A 6000-nucleotide genomic window follows, 5' to 3' on the forward strand; every position below is an offset into this window, starting at 1 on the left:
CTTCTCCAGTTTAAAATAATCTGTCCATTTGTAATATGTTATTATATTAACTCATGTAAGCTGTGATTTGTATGGTCAAAGTGGGATGCCTTTGAGATCTATTCCTTTATCCAACCATTAAGGGTCGGTGTTCCACTCACTCAGCTGCATCTGTACATCAGTGGCCTTGCATTGGGTCTGCTATGCTGCATGCAGGTGTGTAATCACGTTCATCTTTTTCTTACTATTATCAGATAAAACTATTATACCCTGGAAATGCCCTTGCCTGGCAAACCTACTTCTTGGAAGAGACCCCAAGTGATGCCATAAGCTGCACGTAGTCACCTCGCCACTTGTGTGTGTGTGTGTGGGTGGGGGGGGGGGGGGGGGGAATTCTCTGAAACCAGTCAAGGCTGTATTACTACAAAATTTTGCCCATTCTATCAAATCAACCTACACAGCCCCCTTTTGTAATAGTATTGCCTTATGGACATATAACTTGTATGTCCTTGGTATGACCGTCTACTGTTGAAGTCCATTACGGACAAGGCTGATGTAATAACCTGGGTGTAAGATTACCATTATCTCACAGATATAGTAACAACCTGATAAAAAAACCTCATCATTAGACCATTTTTAGTTTTAGACAATCTACAAAGGAAGTTATGCTCAACCACTAAAATCGTTCAATATTAATGAAGGAAATTTCAGGGAGCTGCTGTGTGTTCCGTGAATTTAAAAAACTCTAATCCGATTTCCTGGTTTGCCGTAATGCTCTAAAGGATTACCCGTCTGAGTTGAATCCTTTGTTTCCGAAACAAAAGGTCAGATCTGATCTAGTGATTGTCAGCATTGTGATCTACTTCCCTTTGAGATACAGACACCGGCATGACAAACTCTCATTCCACAGATGCTGTTGCCAGGCAACCAGTCTCCTATGACGTTAGTTGTATAACTGCGCCTGGAAGATATTGTACATGTACTGATGTACTGTACATCCAATGATGAAGTCCTCTCTTCATTTTATCCTTTCATCTTCCAACTATTCAAGCTTCCTTAGTTCTTTGAGGCGGAAAAAGTAAAAGATTTTGTTTGTTTCCAGTCTGTGTGCACATCGATTTAGACTGGCCACATCAGCGTTTCGTTTTCACATTTGCTTGGAAAAAATCAAATATAAAAAAAATGATTACCGTTTTGCTCGCAGAAAATATCAATGTGTGTCAGATGACACAGGTACACATTTTACAGCCCTGAACACTGGATCTATCATCATCATGTTGCTGTGAGTCAGTATTAACTCTGCAAGGAGTCTTGTGCTGTTGTATTCATGGCAATGGGTTGACCTCCTTTTCCAAAAACATAATTTGAAGTGGAAGAATATAAAAGTATGATGCCCCGTCATATTTGTAAGGGCCCAAGGATGAGTAAAACTGTGATTGCTTTTAGCTTATTAAGTTGCAGCATCTCTCTTCCATCGACTCAGTGTCAAGGGAAGGTTCTCGACATAGTGAAAAACACCTTCAGTGTACATGATTTAATTTTTGTATATTTTCTGTAAATGGCAGCATTTTATTTTTTAAAGGAAATAAAAAACTGTCAAATGAGCCAAAATTTAGCATCTACTACACACATCAATCCTTGGCAGATGTAAGGTAATATTAGCCATTCTTGTCTGAGCTGGTATCTGAAATAAAATGAAGTGGGTCTTGTCTGTGTAGTCCTTTGATTCACAGCTTCATGATTTCCAATGTGTGTACCATATGAGTTTGGCCGATGGAGAAAATGAAATATTAAAAATAAGAAGTGAGAAGCCAGATATTGAATGAGTGGCATGTCAAAATGAAATCTTGAAAGAAGTAAAGAAAGTCGAGATGTAATGAAATAATACGCCATTTTTAGCTCACATTTGGTATATGTGTATATACCAAAGAGAGCTAATATGTTAAGTCGGTGGCGTCTGTGTGTACTTATGTATGTGCGGGTGTATGTTTCTAAGTTTGAGTGAGATACTGTCCTTTTGATGATCTGAGTTGATTTCTTTGCCATTTATTAAGCCTACCACCCCATAATTCTGCACATACCGGTATGACCTCATACTCTGCTGAAAACAGTGGGGATATACCAAAGTCAGAGGGGGAAGGGGTTTGAAAGAATTAAAAGATTGTCCACCCTTTACTACCACACTGTATCATATGAGTTTGGCCGATGGAGAAAATGAAATATTAAAAATAAGAAGTGAGAAGCCAGATATTGAATGAGTGGCATGTCAAAATGAAATCTTGAAAGAAGTAAAGAAAGTCGAGATGTAATGGAATAATACGCCATTTTTAGCTCACATTTGGTATATGTGTATATACCAAAGAGAGCTAATATGTTAAGTCGGTGGCGTCTGTATGTCTGTACGTATGTATGTGCGGTGGTATTTTTCTAAGTTTGAGTGAGATACTGTCCTTTAATGATCTGAGCTGATTTCTTTGCCATCTATTAAGCCTACCACCCCATAATCCTGCACATACTGGTATGACCTCATACTCTGCTGAAAACAGTGGGGATATACCAAAGTCTAAGGGGGAAGGGGTTTGAAAGAATTAAAAGATTGTCCACCCTTTACTACCACACTGTAAAATTGCAGTGTACCAAATGTACCATAGACACATACTGAATCTCACCGAGATTTTCCTGCACTGTAGATATATGGTGCTAGAAAGTTTCTGCTTTCAAGGTACGGGCGGGTAAATGCGTGTGTGTGGAAGAGGAAAGCTATAGTGTCTTCCTGTTGAATAATAGAGGGACAGAACGAGAACTGGAGGCAATTATCAAAAGTGTGAAAAACGATGATGGCGTCAAACCTGTCCTCAGTGACAGGAGGAGTGACAAAAAGGCAGTGTTTAACATTTAGCAGTTGTATGCGTGATTTGCGAGTCAATGTTTGATGACCTCTGTTTGTAAATAGATTTTGTTGTGTTTGTTTATCAGAATTCACCTTGGTAACTTCTGTGACAATGGGTGATCAACAGATGCTTCAGTAGTGTTCGGTATATATATCTCAAGGTTTTTGGATATTTTCCAACATCCAATGCCTGCAATCTATTCCTTAATTACTTCAAACAGCAGTGTATCCCATTATTTGCTATCGAGTGGAATGTCTTTCTGACAACTGTAAATTCACCTAGTGGATAAACATTCAATAGGCGTACATGCGCTTCCACCCTCGCCTCCACTACGCCCATGGGTATATGTTAGTACACTGTCCCTCCCTACCCTGTGGTTCACATCAACCTGTTTGCCACCTTTGGTTGTGGGCCAAATCCATTGTTTTTCAGTGATGGTGGATCTGTGTACAGGGTTGTTGGGATAAAAAGGTTGAGCGCTTTCAGCATTGAGTAACTATACGTTGAACATGTTAACAAGGACTACCAGGAGAAGAAGAGAGTTGGTAGACTGGTAACAAATTCATCATATAAATGTCAAGAATTGCCTCCTATCGATGGAAAAACTGCCTCCTATCGATGGAAAGTGTTGCATACAAACAGGGTCAGTGCACTTATAAATGCACTGATAGTTTTTGTAAATTCTCAAATAATAGATATGTTTTCAAATGTACATTCTTTCCTCATCTGGGATGCTCCCATTAGCTACAAATGTATTGACTGGCAGCAATTTGAACAGCAGATCAATTTGTGTCTGTCACTGTCTGCCATCTTTTCTGTTGCCAGTACTTCACCATCCACATTTGACATGCCAAACCATACGCTCTGCGTATCTCTTGATTTTTACAAATACCCAGGTAGTAATTTTATATTGTAACTTGGTACTGGAAAATGACAAGGAAGATAACTCCTCTTGTAGGACAACCTTAATCATCATGTGATGTAGTGGCATATAGGACATTTTATGTGTTAGGACGGTGGCTCTTTTTCCAAAATCATTCGGTTAGAGATGGTTGCAGTGTATTTTTAGAAAGAAAGCTAAGCTGATCAGGAAGAACTTAACTTGTTCTTTTGAGAAGTCGTGACACAACAGCATTACCTCAGGATGATCATTTAGGCTTGAAGTGCACTCTACATGCTGATTCAGATATCTCGTTACGATCTACCATCAAGGACGCTCGAATTAGACATCGTGATTCGGTTTGTTGCTGTCAGCTGCTGGTGATTTTCTATTTTCTGTTTCGACTTGTTCACTGTTCACAGCTGAGTGTACCCCTGCAACATGATTTCAGCGGTCTGAGAATACATGTATATACAACCAGGCCACGTATGCACATGAAGGCTTTTAGTAATCGGTGCAGTCTGTTGCACAATGGCTCAATACGCCACATTGCGCCAACGGAATCTAGAGATTGTGCTTGATACATTGTACACGTTGCACACTTGGGCATGCACATCACCTACAAAATAATGCTGTTGTGACAGTCGAATCACATCTTGGCGCGAAAAACTAAAATTACCTGCCAATAATATTTTCCTGTCTTTTTTGGCTTTTACTTTGAGTGAGAATTGCTTCCAACTTGGAGATCGTATGATTGGATAGCATATCAACATGTCCCCATCTATAGCAAACTTGTTTACCAACATACTGTGTTACCACAGCAACAGTTCTTTGCGACTTTCTGGTAATGAAAACGATGGCCGACATCCTTTCCCCAATATCACTGTGATTTACCATCAGTTTGTTGCAAAGATGCAAAGTTTTCGCAACCAAGTGCAACATTTTACCTTTCTTTCTGTATGTATAAACTTTGAAGTTTGAATTTAAACCACAGACGTCATGCTCAATATTTTTATTCTCCTTATGTGGTATAATGGAGAATGATAACAGTATATTTAGTTCAGAGTGAAAGACTTTCCTTTGTAAAGCGTTATACTCTTGAAAGGTCACTGAAAGGTGCACAGAAACTGACATTGTCCGATGTCGTGTCTTGGTTATCACTGAACCCAGAGCAGACCAGGAATGGTTCACTTTAAAATCAGAGACCTCCAGCACCGTTCGTCCTAAATTCGATTTCATGAACTTTATTTCTATTCATGATTTGAGTTTATTTCACATTAAGCCTATCACACATTTTTTCTGTCAAGTTGACAAGTAATTTGGTTGTTATTCTGTGCTACAGTGAAAAAAGTCGCGATGGACTGCCAAGCTGCCAACAGCATCATTCAAAGTATACCTAATCCGTTTGACATCTCGGCGCGTGGCAAAATTATTGTGTCTGTTGGCACAATGTTGCATATTGCGCCATTGCACCACAGATTGCGCTGATTACTAAAAGCCTACATGAATGACGTGTACTAGGGTGTTATATGGCTATATTTGTGGCCACATTACGGATCAATTGTTAAGTTTGAATCAGATCAACAAATGGAAATTTGGGAAGGGTTAATGCCTGTTTTTTCCAGATTCCTCCTGGTTTCTTTTCATGACACAATCATAAAGTATTCCTGCAAGTCAAATGGCAGGTGCAGATTTACCTGTAGTACTGCTAAACCTGAAGACGTTTTGTCAACATCTCCAGTATAAACACACTCAAGTGAGTATACCAGGGGTAGTGCATGCATTTACTAATATTGGTTTAAGGCAGTACGTGCCTCAAAAGTGAAAGACTTATTAACTTTTGTTCAAACTTTCCTTGATGAAACTGTCAACCTTATTCCCTTACCAAATCAAGAATAAAAATCAGGGTTCACTGTGCACAATTTGGTACTAGAGAAACAAAAGCCTAAAATTTACCAATATTTGCAATTCAAAATGGCCGACATCTCTGTGTGTATAACTCTATGGAAAAAATAAAATTTTGATTGAAAATCTAACACAGTGAAACTGTTTGTCACTCCAAGAGCTTTGAAATGAGCCCCACAAATGGTAGATCAAAAGAGAACTGTAAAAGTTTGAGAGTCCGAATATCTGTCCCTGAGGTGCATTCTACCTCAATTGTGGCATTGCAAACTGCAAACAAGACTTCATGTGAAAAAAAGTATGAAAAATTCCACATGGTCTGCTAATAAAAGCATTGCATGACATCTC

The sequence above is a fragment of the Ptychodera flava genome, chromosome 9 (genome assembly GCF_041260155.1).
Source record: "Ptychodera flava strain L36383 chromosome 9, AS_Pfla_20210202, whole genome shotgun sequence".
NCBI lineage: Eukaryota > Metazoa > Hemichordata > Enteropneusta > Ptychoderidae > Ptychodera > Ptychodera flava.